The 21,325-nt window shown below is 39.8% G+C and overlaps 1 protein-coding gene across 4 annotated transcripts in view; it reads right to left on the bottom strand.

The window, feature by feature from the left end:
- GPRIN3 (GPRIN family member 3) overlaps positions 1-21,325 on the bottom strand; it is a 64,786-nt gene that overhangs the window by 29,961 nt on the left and 13,500 nt on the right. Inside the window, exon 2 of one of the 4 annotated variants that reach the window (XM_039245378.1) lies at positions 5,797-5,895. The exons of 2 other annotated variants lie outside the window; for them this stretch is intronic. The gene's annotated coding sequence lies outside the window, so the exon portion shown is untranslated. Of the gene's footprint in view, positions 1-3,133; positions 3,159-5,796; positions 5,896-21,325 lie in introns of those variants that run through there. One more of the 4 variants, XM_039245380.1, reaches the window with a different exon arrangement.

The following is a 21,325-nucleotide window of genomic DNA, read 5'->3' as shown; positions in this document are numbered from 1 at the left end:
GTTGGGACAGATTTGCTCTGGCAGTTTTCTGCCCCAGCTAACATGATAATAATTGCATCCACTTTTGGAGGAGGAGCAAAATGCAGCCCTCCTTCCTCCCCACTCATTTCCCACCAGCTCTGCAAAGAGCTGCAGAAAACATGTGCAAGCCCTTCCTTGGTTGTTATTTATTCCTTCCTTAATGAAATAGACCTTTGTTTGCCTCCTTGTCCACGTCACCAGTAATGACGAACTGTAACATCGTCACTGTAATGCAATCTGGGATCCTAATCAGACTGGTTAATATTTGCCGATACATTTCATAAAGAAAAAAGAAAAACAAAACCTCAATCTGCCTGGCTGATCTTAACAGTGGGCCAGTTTCATGTAGAGCTCTTGGTTCCATAATGAATAATGTCTACAGTTAACCTGGGCCAGGCAGGCAATTTCAAGGGAAAGTTCTGGGAGTCTTACCTGCCTCAAGAGAATTGAATTCCAGAAAATTCTTACTTACATAGTAGAACAGGATATATAGTGTGCCCTGTCTTGACGCTTAGAACTATCTTGTTCCTTAGCCACATAGAAAATATTAGGGAATATTTTTTGATACTAACAATGAATTTTGAAACCACCAATCATTGTTTCACAAATATTTACTGGTCACCTACTATGCACCAGGTATGATGATGTCTAATTGTATTTTATACAACTTTTACTCTTAATTATTCTATGAATTGTCTATACTCTGATCTTTAGGACCCTTTTGGAGTATTTACTTTAATTCTATTATTGTAGCTTTTGCTGAGGGTATTCTAATTCATATTTTAATGCAATCTTTCTTGATTATAGATCCTCCTTCATTAATTAGTATTGCACTAGCTATGGTGGCCCATCAGAAGAGGGACAGAAGTGAGTAGACGGAAAAGGAGAAATTAATTATTATTTAATTAACCAAACAAATAGGGTTCTTTATAGAGCAGAGCTCAAAAACTGAATTGAGAAATATGACTAATTCAACCCTTGGGAAAATGAGGGGAAGGTTCAGAGATTTCCCATGCCTGACACATGCAGAGCCTCCCCCACTATTAACATTCCCCATCAAAGTGGTACATTCGTTACAGGTGATGAACCTAAATTGATACATCATAATTATCCAATGAAAATAGTTTACATGAGGGTTCATTCTTGGTGTTATACATTCTATGAGTTTGGACAAATGTATGAAGACACATATCTATCATTATGGTATCTTCATACAAATATCAAAATACAGGGTATTTTCACTGCTCTAAAAAGCTTTTGTGTTCCACCTCTTCATTCCCCTCTTTACCTCTCCCCTGCCCCACCAACTCCTAGGAAAAACTGATCTTTTTACTTTTTCCATTATTTTGTTTTTCTCAAAATGTCAGATAGTCAAAATTACACAATAGGTGTCCTTTTCAAATTGGCTTCCTTCACTTAGTAACAGGCATTTAAAATCGTCTGACTTTTCACAGGATTTCATTTCTTCTTAGCACTGAATAACGCTCTCTTGTCTAGATGTACCAGGATTTATTTATCCATCTACCTGTTGAAAGACATCTTGTTTTCTTCCAAGTTTTGGTAATTATGAATAAAACTTCTATAAACATCCATGTGCAGGTTTTAGTGTGGATACAAATTTTCAACTCCTTTACCAAGCAGTGCAACTGCTAGACTGTATGGTAAAAATATGCCAAATTGTTTTTCAAAGTGACTGTACCATTTTGCATACCCAGGTATTTGCATACCTAAGTATTTCACTTATTTGGGGTGCTAATGTAAATGGCAGTTAATTTCTTTTAAAAAGATAGATATGTATAGCCAAATTATAGAAAGAACCCAAATGTCCATTGACTGATGAATGGATAAAGAAGATGTGGTATATATATATATACAATGGAATATTACCTGGAGAACAAAAAGAATGAAATCTTGCCATTTGCAACAACATAAATGGAATTAGAGTGTATTATGCTAAGCGAAATGTCATTCAGAGAAAGACAAATATTATAGGGCTTCATTCATATGTGGAATTTAAGAAACAACAGATGAACATAGGGGAAAGGAAGGAAAAATAAGATAAAAACAAAGAGGAAGGCAAACCATAAGAGACTGACATACAAAGAACAAACTGAGGGTTGCTGGAGGGGAGGTGGGTGGAGTGATGGGCTAAATGGGTGATGGGCATTAAGGAGGGCACTTGTTGGGATGAGCACTGGGTGCAATATGTAGTGATGAATCACTAAATTCTATTCCTGAAACCGTTACTACACTCTATGTTAACTAACTTGGAATTTTAAATTTAAATTTAAAAAAAGAAAATAAGCTAGACATCTGTCTTATGTTCCTTTACAGAAATCACAGTAATCTGTTATGCATGAGAAGCATATCCTCCCTGCACCCACCCCAAAGCCTTTAAAGATCAAAGCAAAGAAACATAAATATATTAAAAGATAATGTGAGCACACTGCAAAGTGTAAAGAAATGAGGGAAAAGTTAGAGATTATTATTGTCAGGCATATTGACATAGTGCAGTGTTCCAGCCTCTTCCCTATTACTCCCATGATGGGAGTTCAAAGGCCGAAGTCTCATTTCTCCTACCCTCATTTGTGGAGTGGGTGTGTTGGCTGCGCAGTGCTCTGTCTACTGAAAATCTAGAAGATGAGCTCCTGAAGCTCTAGATGGAACTCATAATTAATATTCCCATGGTAGGGGATAGGGAGAATATGTTTATGAAGTGACAGCTCATAAGGCTATATGTCCAATATGCTTGTTTAGATGGACCTAAATATAAAAATTTCCCATTATAACAATTTTTAATGTCTTTTTTTTCTTTCAACAATTTATTCTGATACATAAGCTTCTCACACGTCTTGGAAGGAGCCCTCAGCTCAAACAAAGAATATTTCTCCTAGAACCATTAAATGTAATGGGAGTATTGTGGTCTCAAGGCACCCCTAGAGGAATCAGCAGTGAACTCTTTCTTGCTTCAGAACCACTTGTGCTTTGCTTGCACTGAGCCAGATGTCACTCCACGTGGCTGCCTGCCCATTCTTACTCCCCTCATCAGATCTACAGCTTAGCTTTGCTCCCTTTATCATAAAACCTTGTAGAGTTAGTCAACAATACTGACCTTCAGATTACTTGTCTGCAAGGAGATTGTCATGTCTGTCCTGTCCACCAACTCTGGGGCCACCTGACGTGGACATCTTAGTCATTCTTTCATCAGTCCTTGGGTGTCTGAGGCCCTAGGAATGTATCATCTTGTCACTGGACACCCATTATTTAACTCATAAGGGCCAGCCTTCATCACTGGATTCCACCCAGTGTCATGCTGCCATCATTGGTAACCTTGATGTGGATGAATCCAAAAGACCTTCTGCTTTTATCTTAGTTGACTTCTTAGCCTTGTTCAACACATGCCTGGTTTCCTTTTTGAAATACATGCCTTTCTTGGCTTCCATGACCCACAGCCTATTTGTTTTCTTCTGGCTTTCTGTCTTGCCCATCTTGGATAGCTCTTTGTCCTAGGTTCAGAATGCCAGAGTTGAGCAGATTTATTCCTTGGCCTTTTTCACTACCTCCTTTCCCCCTGGATGATCATACCTAATCCTACAGCTCTATAACCGACCTTATCAGTTACCTATTGCTGCAATATTGCTGTGTAACTCAGTATCAGGTAGCAGTGAGTACTTTCAGAGTGAGAAAATTGAGGCTCCATGAGAAAAATTAACTTCTAGGGGATATAAGTGACATGAGTCTCTAAACATGATTCCCAGGTTACTGCATTTTCCACTCTATTAAAAACTTAGAAAGAAAGCAACCATTATAGCCACCTCATTTCTACCAGTAGCCATTGTGGAGCAATCACATTTCAAAATAATTTTTAAAAACTCTCCCATATTTTAGTTCTCCAAAATTCTGTACAAACATGCCTTTAATGTCTCTTGTTAATGTTCTTTATTTGATTCTTAAATGAGAACTTTCATCCGTTTGCCACAACCATAATATATTCAAATTCTTCTCTCTTCAAACTATTGTAAATGGCCACTTCCTATGAAATGATTCATTATATCTACATTTTCAAGTTTGGTGTAATAAAATGTTACCCACTTGGAATAAAGGTGGTATCCATTAGGATTCTTTGGTGACACATAGCAACAAATGATCTTGGGTGATTTATAGAAAAGAGGATTTTGTTGGAATAATTATAACAAACACCTATAGCATTTACTCTGATTAGGCACTGTTCTAAGCATTGGGCTAATTAATTCCTAGAAAACCCTATATATAGGCACTATTGCACTTTACAGATATAGAAACTGAGGCACAGAGAAATTAAGTAAATTGTTCCAGATAACACAGTTAGGATGTTGCCAAACCTGGATCTGAATCCAAGCTCTGTGGCTCCAGAGCCTTAGACACTATAGCCTATCTAAGATTATGGGGAAGTCATATAATCAAAGGGAAGGCTACAAAGGCAGGTTCAGAAAAGGTTAGAAACCAGGGTGTCCCTAATCAGGGATAAATGAACTCTAATCACCCCTCAAACATCCGTCTCAGTTTAAGTCTCCAGAATCAAAGTCCTGAGAGACCGGCCCAATTAGTCTTTCTACAGGAGAGAGCAGGGCACCTTAACTGAAGTTCTAGTAAGGCTGCATGCAAAGGGGAAAAATCAATTCCCTAAGAAGAAATGGGAGTGTTGTCATAAAAGGAAGGAGGTTGGGGAGGAGTGGGCTGCAAAACAATGCCCACTACATGAAGCATGAAGGAAAGGTTTTAATTCATATTAACAAAAAGTTCACAGTGGCATTTGTGTGAGAGACCTCTCAACTGCTTTAAGAACATGTCCTCAGTAGGCAACTTTATTTGGAAGACATATCTGTACCCCTTTCCTCCTAGTAACCCCACTCCAAACTCACTCTGTAGAGTCCATGTTTTCCCACTTAGAGCACAGCACACTGAAATATCTATCATCATTGACATACTCTTCCCTAACCCCATGTAGCTATTGATTTCTATCTAATTCTTATACAGCTGTGCTTCCCTCATAGTCTAACTTCTTGAAAAGACAGTGTATGGTCCCCACACCCCCCTTTCTGCACAGTTACTCCCCAATTAATTATCATCTTGATTTTTCGTCTGTCATTCCTGCATTCTACTAACATTGCCCTTGCTAAAGTCACCAATGACTAGATTTTGCCAAAACAAATAAACACCTTCTCTTATCTTGACTTTTCCACATGCAGTATTTGGCATTCTGAGTGCTCTGTCCTTCTAGAAGCTCTCTTAATTGTGATATGCTCACCTGGTTTTCCTCTTTTCTCTATATAATCCCTACTTAATACCACTCTTTGGCTCTTTTTCCCTCAGTTCATTTCTTAAATGTTGGCATTTCCTAGAACTTGTGCTCTTCTCACTTCATACATTCAACCTGGGGGACACTATTATTTATATATTCATCAATCTCAAATGCATCTTCATCCAGAACTGTACCAATCTCCAAAAGAGCAGCTCTCCTCATAGAAGTGTTATTGATACTTCTAATTAGATATGTACCAAAACTCATTCACTCTTACTTCCAAGTACATTTCTCCCTCTTAATTATCTCAGCCAGTGTTACCTCCATCTTCTCATTGAGTCAGAAACTTCAAAACCACTCCCACTTCTCCCTTCTCCTTTCTCACATCTCACTAACCAGTGAGATTTGTCTTCTAGACAATTTTTTTTTAATATCTTCTCTGTCTACCACCTCTTCTCTAGTTTCCCTACTGCTGGTATAATGTAAGCACTTACCATTTCTTGCCAGAATTATTTCAAGGACTTCCTATATCATCTCTTTGCCTTCAATCTGTACCTTCTTCAGTTTTCCACACTGCTGCCACAGAGATTTTTCTAAAATGCAAATATGATCATGTAGGTTCCAGAATTAAAATGCTTCAATGACACCCACACGTTTCATGAGAAAATTCAAATTCCTGAGCTTAGCACACAGGTTCTCTGTGATGAGACTCCTGTTACCTCTTCAGACACATAGCTTGGTAGGAGCCCAGAGTGTTTCAATCTAGCCATTAAGAAGGCTCCGTGGTTGCCCAAACATGTCAAAGTCTCTCCACCTTCATCCATACTGCTTCATGTTTCTTGAATGCCCTCTGTACCGAGTTGAATACGGTCTCCTAAAATTTAGGTCCACCTGGAACCTGTGAATGTGATCTGACCTATAAATAGGGTCATTGTAGATATAATCATCTGAAAATGAGGTCATACTGAGTTAGGATGCACTCGAAGTCCAATATAGCTGGTGTCATAAGAAGTAGGAAATTTGGACATAGACCACCCCCACACACACACACACACCCACGTGCACACATAGGGGAGAAGGTCCTACGAAGACACAAGCGGAGACTGGAGTGGCACATCTAAAAACAAGGAATACTGAGGATTGCTGAAACCCATCGGAAGCAAGGAGACAGATGTGGAAGTTTCTCCCCCGGAGCCACTGGAAAAAACCAACCCTGCTGACATCTTGGTCTCAGACTTCCTGTTTCTTAAGCCACACAGTTTAAAGTATTTTATAATGGTGGGTCTAGGAAACTAATAGACCCTTCTTACTCTTTTTCCCTTGCTAACCTTATTTCAGCTTAGCATCTCTCTGGCAAGCTTTCCTGGTGCTTCTCCACCCTCAAGCCTTGGATGCCCTTCTTCTGCTTTCCCATCGCATCTGTATGTATCTCTATTATAATGCATTGTTATGCTGTCATCATTGAGTTTTTGTTCTTTGTGTTTTCTTTACAGGTGATAAGCTCTAAGATTGTTGAGAGAGTGCCCACCTGACAGCCCCAGGACCCTGCGTGTGCAGTTAACATTTAGGGGATGTTAGCATGTGTGTGATTTTATTTCCTTCAAATGGAATATTACAATCAAGTAGAGAGGATATAAGTAAATGGGGAAAAGTAAGATCTCACATTAGGCCAAGAGTGTGCAATGCATTGACAATGAAACGACCTTAAAATAAAAGAAAAGCTATTTGTATTACCGAAGCTAATTTTATCCACTAGTGCTGATGAGAATTGTGTTCATGCTGTTCCAAATTACGAATTATTTGCTTTGCATTTTGCATTTTTTACTAGAAGTTCTGAATAGCAGTTCATAATAAAAAATACATCATATGAATATCTAAGTAATAGAAATAGACTTCATAAACAATGAAATAAATGGAAGTCAAGAAAGTTTACAATATGCCTGACCATTGGGCCTGACTCACTTGCTCCAGTGGTGTTCATTCTTTATTGGGTAAGCTTCCACAGATTTGTAGGAGCTCATTAGGGAAGGATCAATCCGAAGCATGTAGGATGTTAGCCCGAGACTCACTTGTCAGAAGTGTTGGCACTTTATTCACTAAAAATAACCTCTTCATGGCCTAAAGTAGCTTAGTGGCCTGTATCCTCTTCATTATTATGGGAATTATAAATCAGACTCAGTGTTTATGTTAAAGATCTCACAAACATGTGGACATCTGCCTAATAAAGATATAAAAAGCTGAACTTGTTTACTTCTAAGAATTCATTAATTGTTTGCCATACATACAATTATATTTCCCTCAGATGGTAACACAGGCCATTTTTTCTATAAGTGGTAACAGTAGCCACATCTATTCAGGCCTCAGAAGACCACCTGGTATTAAAGTTAACAAAAGTTGCTGAGGGCTTTAGTATTTTGATTGGAGAAGATCTTGCTTAATTGAAGGCTCTGAGATGAGATTAAAACAGGGCATTCACAATAATTATTTTTCTTATTCACTCAACTGTTATGCACTAAACAAAGGGCCTGAAGCACCACGAAACATGTTACGCTTTGAGGCTATGTCAAATTCTTTAACACAGATGGGTACTGGGCCTGTGGTAGGTACCAGAGAGCCACAAAATGATCAAGACTCAATCCCTGCCTTCAGGAGTTGGCATCTGCTGAGGACAAAGGCAATTTCAGTGCCAGAGATTTCAACAGTAACATAAGAGGAGGATGATTCATTCCATCTTGTGTAATCAGGGAAGGCTTCCTGGGAAAGCTGCGACCTGCTGCAATACTGAGAAGAAAAATGTATCAGAAACAGTGTAAATAACTGCACAGATCATGGGATACATAAGATAGGCTTTGGGAACAGCTCCAAGTTTAATGAGGAGTGAGGAGGAAGGAGACATAGTAAGGAGCCAGGCCCGAAAGGTGGAGATAATATTATTTATATGTATTTATCTATGTGACAGTTAACTCCTTTATTCACTCATTAAACATTTATCGAGTAGTTGCTATGTTCCAGGCACTGAGGATATAATGGGGAATATACCAGTCTTCCCCTTCAGGAAGTTCTTTTTTTGTTTTACGTTGATTTTTGAGAGAGAAACAGAGATAGGGGAGTGGCAGACAGAGGGAAAGGAAGAATCCCAAGCAGGTTCTGCATCCATCGTCAGTGCAGAGCCTAATGCCAGGCTCAAACTCACAAACCGGGAGATCATGACCTGAGCCCGTAGCAAGAGAATGGACTGAGCCATTCAGGCGCCCCCACCTTCCTTTCAGGAAGTTCTTATCCAGTCGGGGAGGCAGAAACCTAAAGGACTGATTGGAAACAAGGTAGTGAGCCCCTTGAAAGAGAGAGGTACAGGAGTCATGAGAGCTCAGTGTTAGTGCATCTGACAGAGGAGCCACCCAAGGCCTCTGAGTGTAAGAGACAGCAAAGCTGCCTTGAAAATCCAGCAGGAGTGTGCCAGTGGGAAGGGAAGGGCATTTCAGGTGCACATGAGCAACAACATGTGAGCAGCTGTGCAGAAGGGAGAGACAGCCTGTTGGGAGGAGTGGTTGAGGGTGGGGTGGGGTTGGAACAATAAGTAAGTGAGCCCCACCGAAGCTCCAGATGCAAGGCTGATGGCATAAAGCAGCCATCTGTCAAGCGATGGGGCTAAGGGCAGTAACCAAGTGAGGCTGTGCCGGGCCGAGTATGTCTTTTCCCCAGATCACGGGCAGTCACTGAGGGCTTGATGGGTCAGGTGTGTGGAAGCCAGAGAAAGAAGGGCCTATGCTGCAGGAGGTACTGTGAGAACCAGGGCAGTGATCATAGGAAGGAGTAGGGAGGGATGAATCTAGAAATACTGAAGAGGTTAAATCACCTGTGCACTGTGACTGACCGAATGTAAAGGATGAGACAGAGAGAACATCCAAGGCTTCACAATGAGGCAGGAAGGTAACAGGATGCTATGGTCAGTGTAACAATAGATGTTTTCAGAGTACCCAACAGAAGTCAGTGAGTGAAGGGACCCAGACCACCTTGAGAATTCTGGAAAGCTTTGCTGAGCAAAATGACTCCTGACGTGAGATCTGAAGGGTGTAGAGTAATCCATGAGAAGGAAAGGGTGGAGGAAAGGAGGCCACCCAAGGCAAAGGAAACAGCACAGAGGCAGGAGACTGAAAACAATACATCAGTGAATGATCAGCAGTTCAGAATTCCTATGTCCTATACCTCTGGATATATTGCTTTGTGTGAGAGGCTATACTGACAGGTGGTTAAGGTGTGCTTCTATGATCAGATGGTTTGGTTTCACACCTAGCTTGCCACTTCCCAGCAGTGCGGCCTTGGGGGAGTTACTTAAGTCCTCAGTGCCTACCACTTGTAACACCTGCAACACAGAGATGAAAATAGCATCTACTTCATAGCGTTGTTGTATGTGCTCAGAAGGAAGCTTGGCACTCAGTGTTGGCTAGTGGGCGGCAGTAGCATTGGTGATAGGGGTAGTAGAATTACTTGGGTTTTACTACTAATACAAACTTACCACCAGGTCCACCTTGCAAATCTACTGCCCCTGCTATACCCTTCTTCTCATCCCATCCATGCCATAGCCATTCCATATTGTGGAATAACCAAAAGATCACAGTCTATAACTGGAAATGTTATTTTATTTTATTATTTTTTTCAAAGTTTTCTTTAAAAATTTTTTAATAGTTTACTGTCAGGTTGATTTCCATATAACACCCAGTGCTCATCCCCACAAGCGCCTTCGTCTATGCCCATCACCCTCCTCCCCTCCCCCCCCACCTCCATCAGTCCTCAGCTTGTTCTTGGCATTCAAGAGTTTCTCATGGTTTGCCTCCCTCCCTCTCCCCCACTATTTTTCCCCTTCTCCCCCACGGTCCTCTGTCTAAATTTAAAAATGTTTAATGTTTATTTATTTTTGAGAAAGAGAGAGAGAGAGAGAGGGAGAGGGAGAGCGTGAGCAGGAGAGGGGCAGAGAGAGGGAGACACAGAATCCAAAGCAGGTTCCAGGCTCTGAGCTGTCAGCACAGAGCCTGATGTGGGGCTCAAACCCATGAACTATGAGATCATGACTGAGTCAAAGTCAGTTGCTTAACCGACTGAGCTACCCAGGTGCCCCCATAACTTGAAATTTTAATTCTGAAAAAAAATGGAAATCTCAGGCTGCATTGCAAAAGTCTCAATTCTCTACTCTGTCATCTGTCATATAATTCACACTTTGAAAAAAAATCTGTCTCTTTTCTCTATAGACATTAATAAAACAAGGTACTTAAGATTCACCTGTACACAAACTGAAATTGATGCTGATGGGAAAGAGGCAGATGAAGTAAATCAGCATATCCAAGAAGAACAACAGAGAACTGGGTGTTGGGCAGGAATCATTATGGACAGGCAGCTTGTTAGAATGTCCACTCTTTACCTAAATCTGTAACTGCGCTGTCCCACATGTTTAATTTATTTCTGGTGGAAAAAGAAATATTACACTAGTTTTTCAGTTAAATTCATCATTTTCTAGCTTGACTTCATCAGTTGCTCATATTCTCCTTCTCTCCCTTTTTATTTTGGGGAACATATTTTTCCCTTTAACTTTTAGACATTTCCCTTTCTCTAGGGGTTACTCAACTACACTTATTTTTTCTCAGATAGAAGGAATGTTTGCCTTATGTGTATAGACATAAGAATTAAGAGAACACAATGCTTGAGTAGTTGTCATAGTCTCTGAATGTTTTAACAAGAGTGTTAAAAGGAAGTTCTAGAAGCTAGGTGGAGCACTAATTTGCAAAATATAAATGTGTTCAATTCAGAAGCCCAACTTGTTTCAACAAAACTATGATTTTTTCCTGATATTCTTGTTAAAGTTGTACAGATGATAGTATCAGGTGGGTGATGCTCATTATAACCAATGAGTAACAATAATAATCCCCCAAATCTCAACTCAACTTTTTGGTTTCTTATTCTCTGTCTGAGGCCTGCTTCAGAACAGCTTTGATATTTCCCTTTCAGCCAGATTCACCTTTCAGTGTTGCTTTATTATATTCTGTATATACTTTGTTTTCATCTGAGAATCTGCCTCATATTCAGAGAGCTTACTTTAAAAATACTATAGTTCTTTTGTCTTTCTTTTTCGTATTTGTAAGGTTTTCTTTTTACACTTATTTATTTTTGAGAGACAGAGAGAGACAGAGCACAAGCAGGGGAGGGGCAGAGAGAGAGGGAGACACAGAATCTGAAGCAGGCTCCAGGCTCTGAGCTGTCAGCACAGAGCCCGACACGGGGCTCAAACCCATGAACCATGAGATCATGACCTGAGCTGCAGTTGGATGCTTAACCAACGGTGCCACCCAGGCACCTCTCTTCTTTACAGTTTTCAAATGTGACTCCAATTCAGGAGTGCCTGGCTGGCTCCGTTGGTTTAGCATCCAACTCTTGCTTTTGGCATAGATCATGATCTCGCGATTTGTGGGATTGAGCCCTATGTCAGGCTTTGTGCTGACAATGCAGAGCCTGCTTGGGATTCTCTTTCTCCCTTTCTGTCTGCCTCTCCCCCAATGGTGCTTTTTCTCTCTCAAAATAAATAACTTTAATAAATGTGATTGTGATTGCAATTCCAATTTATTTCCACCCCCTATGTACATTCTTTGTTATACATTATTTTTTTTATTTTTTACATATTTTTTGTCATTAGTTCCAGAAGCTTCTTGACTTTAAGGATGATTAGAAAGCAAAAATCTCAAAGAAGAAAAGTCACCAAGTACTGACAGGAAAACTATGTGATTTCTCTCATTATATTGCATATAACAAATACGTTAAATACAAGAAACACACTTAAAAAAACCCAAAAGCTAACTTTACAGAGAAGGAGAGGAGGGAGATAGAGTCCCAAGCAGTCTCTGTGCCATCATCAGGGCCTGATGCAGGGCTCAAGCCCACAGAACCATGAGATCAGGACCTGAGCTGACATCAAGAGCCCAACGCTTACCCAACTCACCATCCAGGTGCCCCAAAGCAAATTATTTCTAAAATCTACTACTCCAGCCTCACATTCTTAAAGAATACAATACTGAATTCAGTGGAAAACTGAACTGAATGCAAGAAACATTTACTGAGGATTCCCATGTACTGGACATTGTGCTAAGCTTTGTGGAGGCTATCCAAAGATATGTAAAAATAAATAAAAGCTGGCTGATGTGCTTCAAAATTGAACATTTTAGGGAAGATATCCCCCTAAAAACAACTTGTACAAATCATGTAGAGGAAAGTGCTGCGGGAATACACGAGAACAAACGTTCAATTACCACTAGGGTGAGCTTAAAATAATTTTTGGAGGTAGTAAAGAATTTTTAAAACTATACACATATACTTTTATTTCCTTAAGCCACGGAAATTTGGGGTTTATTATGTCATTAGAAGTTAGGCCACTGTGGTTACTATAACCAAACTGAAAATTGGACAAGGTACTGTTTTCCAGTCTGGAGTAAAATTTGAGTTAGGTTTTAAAAGCTGAGCATTTGGGGGCAGAGCAGGAGAGCCCAGGCAAAGATTCACAGACAGGAAATCACAGACTTACTGTGGTGCATCGTGGTCCAGTGTGCCTGGAACTTAAGAATGTATGAAGAAGGAGCACTGGGAAGGGGTGTAGATGGGGTTTGGATTGAGATACTCATTAGGAGGGGCACCTGGGTGGCTCAGTCGGTTAAGGGTCCGACTTTGGCTCAGGTCATGATCTCATGGTTCGTGGGTTCAAGCCCCGCATTAGGCTCTGTGCTGACAGCTAGTTGAGAGCCTGGAGCCTCTCTTGGGATTCTGTGTCTCCCTCTCTCTCTCTGACCCTCCCCTGTTTGCGCTGTCTCTTTCTTTCTCAAAAATAAATTTAAAAAACAACATAAAAAAGAGATACTTGCTAGGAGACATGGCTCTAGGACCAAGTCTATTTTGAATAGACTTCAATGTCAGGTTAAAAAATTGAATTTTATTTCAGAAATTATTTCAAAGTTCTATACCTTGAAAGGAGTGAAAAATACATGATTCCGTCAACTAAAATGTGAAATGAAAGAGAAGAAAGAAATGTTTGTGTGTTTCGAAGTATTTTTGAATTGTAGGAAAATCATAATGAAGCCTGATGGTAAGAAGGATTTGGTAGGCTTATTCCATGACAATTCTGATAATTGCTGCAAACATAAAAGAAAGTTTGCTCTGGTTTCAGTGTCGGGCCAGAAAACATCAATTGATGACAACAAAACAGTTTTATCAATTTCCTTGGGAGATCACACTTTTGATTAACGATTTGAGTATGTGGAATAATGTGCCATCAAATTTCAGAGCCATATAGGTCCTTAATGGCCACAGAGCCCTCCTCCTTGCTTTGGAGAGGTTTCCCCAAAGTACCTGCTGTGGTCCCTGAGCCTTTTCTGCTTTTTCACTGTGTGTCCTTAACTACATACATTTTCAAGGTGGCTGATTTGAAGTGAGACACAAGGTGTGATCCTGGGAGGGAGGGTTTTTTTCCCCTTTAAAAAAGCCCGGGTGACTCAGTCAGTTAGGCGTCCAACTCTAGCTTTTGGCTCAGGTCATGATCTCATAATTCCTGAGTTTGAGCCCTATATTGGACTCTGTGCTGACAGTGTGGAGCCTGCTTGGGATTCTCCCTGTCTCTCTGTCCCTCCCTGCTGCTTGCTCTGTCTCTGTCAAAACAAATAAGTAAACTTAAAAAAAAAAAAACAACCAGCAAACTGGTTCTTATATGAATCAAAGCATAAATTCTCAGCCTTTTAGATAAAAAATTAAAAAATAATCAACACAACACAAATACATTTCGTAATTGTACAATGCTGTCTTGGGCACTACTTATTTCTAAGATAATGCAAAAGTGTACATATCAAACCAATACTCTTTCCCCCCTTCCTTAATGATTCTCTGGGTCAACTAAGTTTTCAGTGCCACCTTCAAGACTGAAAGTTAGCATTAATTTCATATAAATGATATATTCCACTTTAGGGCAGGAGGAAGCAGATGAGCAAGTTCTCCTTACTCTGTGTAACCTGCTATTATTCAACATTGGCCTGGAGAGGAGAATTTTGTGTTTCCATGCAGGGCACCCTAATGAGAGTTACTGAAAAAACAATATGCTCTTGTCAGGACAGTATGGAGCTCTTCTAAAACTGGGATAGAGCTACGTTTTTGCCCTTTAAAGGTCAGGAGATGTTATTATGCAGCAAATTGAGCCTATGATTTATCTTTTAGAAAGGCAGTATCACACACATACAAAACCCACAAAGTTGGGTTACATTTTAAACAATTCTAAAAGATTTTGAAAATGAATATTAATTTCAAAAACAATGCTAATAATTGCTCCAATTTTTAAGCCTACTATTTATACGATATTAGACTAAGTATTATCTATTACTTACTTCTCCACAACACACCAGTAAGGAAGGTATCATTTTCTCAATTTTAAAATGAGGAAACTCAATTTTATTCCTCATCCCCCTTGAACTCCAGCTTTGTTTTCACCACTGATCCCCTCTCCCTGATGCTCTCCTCTGAGACTTTCCGTTCTACTTTTGGATGGTTTCTTTGTCGTCTTAGGTCAAACTTATTCCGCTTATAACCCCCAAATCTGGGTTCCATCAGGAATTTTCCTCTTCTGTCTTCTTCTTTCCTGTCCTTGGAAATCTCTTTCACACTTGGGATATCTAATGGTGCTGATCTAATAGCTGAAATTCCTGGCATCAGCCTCTCCCCATGTCCCCATCCTCCTCCATTTTAATACCTGCAGACCAGATATCTGATGTGTATGTCATGCTGGTATCCCAAACAACACTCAACCCAGGATTCGACATCATTATGTCAATATGAACGTTTCCTTCCCACATCTCTGTTTCTTTTAATGGCACCGATGTTCTCCCGGTCAGGTCTGGCTTAAAATCCTGGAGTCATTTGGACAGCTCCGACTCCCACACCTCCTATGTTTATGGAGTCACAATTCTTGTCACATCTCTGCCAGAAATATTTGCAACCTTCTTTCCAATAACTGGGACTCAAATAACACACCTCTCACATTCTACAGCTTTTAAAAATATACAGAAACTTCTGTGATTCATCCCACAGTTTTGAAGCAGAGTTAGGACTTGATCCCAGGGTTTCTGACTCCTGTTTTCCAAGGGGGAATGTTGCGAAGACTGCGTCTCCAGGCCCTGCTTGAGCTGATCCGGGTGCCTTAGGCACTGTCTCTCTACTTGGCTCCAACAGAGTTTATATAATCACTAATAGTCACTGTCTCATAATCACTGACAGATGACCTCATTTTAAAACACAGATCTGATCACCTAGGGCTCACTCAAATTCCTTCAGTGCCTTCCTCTACTGAAAAATGTTCACATTACTTAACCTGGTGCCATAGACATCCTCCGGTTTGATTTCCACACAGTCTTGGAATACTGCTTCCCACAAACCCCGTATTGTCCAGCCAACTGGAACCACTCTCAAGGTCTCCTACATGCTTGAAGCATTTGCCTGCATTCCTCTGCTCAGGCCATGGCCTTTTGGAACAGGTTCTCTGCCTTTGAAAATGCTGTCTGTTCTTTCTTTCATTCATAAATTCCAAAACATTGATGTATCAACAACAGTGTATCAGGGTCTGTGCTAGACATGGGGGGCAGCTGGTGAAAAAGAGAGAAAGGATCCATTTCTCGGGGACGGACACATGTCACGCTCTTTGCGAAATGTCTTTCCTGATACCTGTGGCAGGAAGTAATGACTTCTCCCAACAGCCATCGCTCATTGAGAAAACCTATTGCAGGATTTTTCAAAATCTGATTGAATTACAGTTATTGAGTCTTATCTCTCACCCTAGGTTGTAAGCTTTATTTTTGATGGAGACTTTAAGTAGATCGATATTTAGTCCTCATAGCACGTAGTACAGCCCTCACAGAGAAGACCTCAATAAATGATAATGGAATGGAATAAACAATGTCTCTCAGAGTCTGTGAATATGAGATCGGGGAGAGAGAGCAGCACGCTCCATTCACACAGAGTCAGGAGAGGACAGCAAGCTCACACTGCTCTCGCACACCCCCACCAGATGGTTAACATAACATTATTTCGGGCAACACAATTGTCAGCTGATATCCAGGGCCCCATGGATTGGGGCCTTCATCCATTTAAAGAGAGTTTTGAGACCGAAACTAACCCAAGATTTCTGGTCATCAGAACGCAGATCTGTTCAGTCTGCACATTTTTCTGTGTCAATAAGCAGGAAATAGGATTAGCATCTTCCCCATATGGTCTGTTTTTCCAACTCCGGATCCAGGAGGTTGCTAAACGCTGGACCATGATTCTAGGCTGAATTTGTTTTGTAAGAATTAAAAATAATCATGCACAGTTATATTTACTCTTTTGGTGTGCAGTTCTAGGAATTTTACAAATGCATGGTTGTGTGACCACCACCACAATCAAGATACATCACGCCCCCTAGAGACAGACCCTTTGACTATTCCTCTGTAGTCAAACCCTCCTCCACTCTTAAGCATTCATCTGTTCTCTACTCCTGTGGTTTTGCCTTTTCCAGAATGTCCTATAAATATAAAAGTACATAGTTGTTTAAGTCTGTTTTCTTTAACGAGCACCACATACTTGCAGTTCATCTGTGTTGTTATGTGTATCAATAGCTTGTTGCTTTTTATTGCTGAGTAGTACTCCATCGCACAAGTGTGCCACTGTTTGTCTATCCATTCCCTAACTGAGGGGTATTTTGGTTGCTTTCTGGTCTTGGTGATTATGAATAAAGTCACTACAAAACATGTTTTTGAGTTACCATCAGTTTTCGTATCACTTAGGTAAATAGGACTGCTAGGTCACGTGGTAAGTGAATGTTTAATTTTATAAGAAACTGCCAAAATGTTTTCCATAGAATGAGTCAGAGGTCAAGTTGGTTCACATCTTTGCCAATGCTTGGTTTTCTCAAGGCATTTTTTTTTTTAAATTGTCCTTCTAGATCTATAGCGTGAGGTAGGATTTTAAGATTTTATCTTTTCAGAACCATAATATTTCCACTTCCACACTAAGGCCACATTCAATACTTCCTCCTCCCAGTTCACTTGGATCTTTGTATTGTCCCTCCCACTAGATTACGGATTCCTTTGTGGATAAGGGACAGGTCTTAGCCATCTTCGTATATATGACGTGCTGCCAACCCACCCGAAGTGGGGGATTTGCAACAACAGGAAATAACACGTGCTACTTAAATAAAGGCTCCTATATGATCAGATTAGATCAACATATAATGACACAACTAACGTATCCAAAACATAATTTTGTTTGCCCAATTTTATCAATTGTTTTATACCATAGGAATTTTAATAAAACTGTGCACTTTCCTCCCTTTTCACAGATATCGGATAGTTCCACTTTCATTTGTTTTAGGTGATATTTGTCTAAATTACACATTTCTGTTTTCTTGCTTTATCACAGGGTAAATTAGAAAATATGGTTAGGATGGTGAAATATTTGAGTAACAGATTTCTTGTGCCAAAATGAAAAGAAAAATTTTTCTTATTAGTACTTAAGTAAAAGATTATGACTTGTTTATTTTACAAATTATATCACTTACTTGCATTTTTTTAAAAAATGAGCTATAATTGACATATATCATTACAGTTGTTTCAGATGCACAACATGATTTGATATTTGTATACAATGTGGAATGATCACAACAGTGTCTAGTTAACATCCATTACTATACTGTTACAATTTTTTTCTTGTGATGAGAACTTTTAAGATTCAACACAGTATTATTCACTGTAGTCACCATGCTGTACATTACACCCCTGGAGCCTATTTATTTCACCTATTTCACCCCCACCACTGGCAACACAGACCGTTCTCTGTATCTAGAAGCACTCATTGTTGTTGTTGTTCTTTTGTTTTTTTATTTTTTTTTAAGTTTATTTATTTAGTTTGAGAGAGAGAGAGAGAGAGAGAGAATCCCAAGCAAGCTCCACACTGTTAGCACAGAACCCAGTGCAGGGCTAGAACTAATGAACTGTGAGATTATGACCTGGGCCGAAGTGAAGAGTTGGACGCTTAACTGACTGAGCCATCCAGGTACCTCTTTTGTTTATTCCACGTATATAGTATTTGTCTTTGTCAGACTTATTTCACTTAACATAATGCCCTCAAGGTCAATCTATGTTGCTGCAAATGAGATTTCTTTTTAATGGCTGAATAATATTCCACTGTGTGCATATGCACGTGTGTGTGTGTGTGTGTGTGTGTGTGTGTGTAATCACATTTTCTTTATCCATTCATCCATCAATGGCACGTAAATCTCTTACCTTGTCTACTGCAAATAATGCTGTAATGAACATGGCACTGCAAATATCTTTTCAAGTGTTTTCGTTTACTTCAGATAAATACTCAGAAGAGCAATTTCTGGATCATATAGTTTCTATTTTTAATTTAAAGTTTTAAGGAAACTCCATACTGTTTTCCACAGGGGCTGCACCAGTTTACATTCTCATCAATGCTGCACAAGGGTTTCCTTTTCTCTTCATCCTTTCCAATGTTTGTTATTCCTTGTCTTTTTTGATAATAGCCATTCTAACAGGTGTGAGGTGATCTCATTGTGATTTGTATTTCCCTAATGATTAGTCACGATGAGCACCTGTTAGTCATCTGTATGTCTTCTTTGGAAAAATGTCTATTCAGATCCTCTGCCCATTTTTTTAAAAATGGGTTTTTGTTTTGTCTTTTGTCACTTACTTGTACTTCAATGTGCCTTTTAGGTGAGAGGGAAAATGGAATTACAAGGGAAACCATCTTTAAACATCATTTATCAAGTGAGTTGGGGCAAAAAAAAAAAAAAAAAAGAGAGGTCGAGAGTCACTGATAAAGACTCAATCTCAAAAATGAATGCGTCTTTGAAGTGCCACAGGCCAGCCTCCCAGTCATTGCCAGAATCCTGACCACAGAATCTGGCTGAATAGCTCCACCATTGGTAAGCTCACCACTTCATGTGGCACCAGTGCATACATCCTTACATGCAGGAGTCTCAAAACAAAACAAATACAAAACATTGGGAAAGCAGCTTCCTTCTAACCAGCTTCTATTTTTTTTTTAACATTATATCATATTAACTTTAGGTAGCACCTTCAGAAATCTAAACATGGAGTTTGAAATCTATTCTGGCAGAAAGATGTTCACCCTTGCATCATGCAGTCATGAGCAGAGTTAATCTCATCAACTTTTATAACACAAGATGATCTATATTTTGAAGAGATGAGCTCAGTGGCTTAAATGACCTGAATCTTGGAACCTGTTTTTATATATTACTCTTTCTGCAACTTTAGTTTTTGAATGGAAGTAAACCAACAACTTATAGTTTTATAAGAGAAAAAAATTCTGTAAGTCTATAGAAGAAAATGTCTTAAATATAATTTATGCACCGACTAAGTCCTTTAATGGAAAGGATACCTGCAGAGCTCAAAAACAAAGGACTTTCTAACCTTAGACATTTCCCTATTGGCTAGTTTCTGGATGGTTTTGTACTAAGTGTCTGCTTAGCTGTGATGGAAATCCATTCCCAGAATTCCCTTCCCTAAATACTTCTTCAGTATAGTTGGTTACAAGGGAAACTTCTGTGATATTTGGAGGCAGAATGGGGCATTAGCATTATTCCATTTGAAAGAGCGCTGTGGCGCAACAGTGGCTGAGCGCTATCTCCCAGCTCACCTCAGTGGTCAGGGAGCAGCCAAGCCACAGGTCCACACCTCCCACCGGGGCCTCTCCTTCAGCCTCTGTCCCCAGTCCCTGAACAGCTCTGCAGGGAGAAGAGCCAGCCCCTTCTACAGTTCTCTGCAGTTGGAGGAGATAGGAGTCCAACACTGGTTTCATTTTGTCTTTATATGTTCCAGGTTGTCTTGCAGGTCCCAGATTGTCCCTGCTCCACTTTGCATCTGGCTTTTCTTTCCCACTGCCGCTCTGCTAGCCGACGATCATGATCACTGCAGCCCCAATATCAGATGCAAAGCATCTGCTTCTCGTAGACCTTTTAATAAGCTCCCATGATTATGTAAAGTCTAAAACTTATAATAAATGCATTATGCTATATCTAGTGTTTCTGCTTTCCTAATGGATACGGCTTCCATTAAATGGTTTCTATTCAGAATATGTACTTAGTTACAAATAGTCTTTCTGTGCCAGACTTAAAAAAAATTATGATAGGGGCGCCTGGGTGGTTTAGTCGGTTGAGCCTATGACTCTTGATTTCAGCTCAGATCAGGATCCCAGGTTCGTGGGATTGAGCCCTACACTGGCTCTGCATTGAGCCTGGAGCCTGCTTAAGATTCTCTCTCTTTCCACCCCTCTTCCTGGCTCTCATGTGTGCTCCTTCTCTCTGAAAACAACAACAAAAACCCTACCTGAGGCATCTAGTTGTTTCTTCAAAATACGTCTTAATGTGACACTTGGAAAGTTAGATCTACTCGTAGTAAAACATAAACATTACAAATTTGAAAACAATTTCAGGCAATCCATTTTTATCACACTGTATGTGTACTGAGAGTAGATAAATACTGTCACAAGTGTTTCAAACTCTTTAATATTTCTTAATAGTAAGGTTTTGTGGTCTTTAAAGGCAGAGAAGCCTCTTTTCGTCTTTACATCCTTACATATTAGCACATAGATAAGACCTTATTAAACATTGACTGAACTACGTAAAGAGCAAATTTCAGCTTCCTGTTTTTTACAAAAAAAGAAAAAAGCAGCAGTGTATGAGCAAGCAACCACAACCAACTGCATCCTCTGATACTTGTCTCACTATTATATAGAAACTCCAGCAGGAAACCACAGCTATATCCTTCTCAAAAATCTTATGAATTGCTGGCAAGCATAAAACAGCTCTATTGACATTACATAGATAGTTGTGACAATTTATACTCACCACATCCAGGTGCATTACAACATTTTCACAATGTTTCTCAAGGACAAATTCCAGAGAAAAGCAGGCATAATAATAGTTATACCTTAACC

This window comes from Hyaena hyaena, unplaced genomic scaffold (assembly GCF_003009895.1).
Source record: "Hyaena hyaena isolate Hyena2069 unplaced genomic scaffold, ASM300989v1 scaffold_255, whole genome shotgun sequence".
NCBI lineage: Eukaryota > Metazoa > Chordata > Mammalia > Carnivora > Hyaenidae > Hyaena > Hyaena hyaena.
Note: the sequence above shows the minus strand (reverse complement) of the source record. Positions and strands in the feature narration are given on the sequence as shown.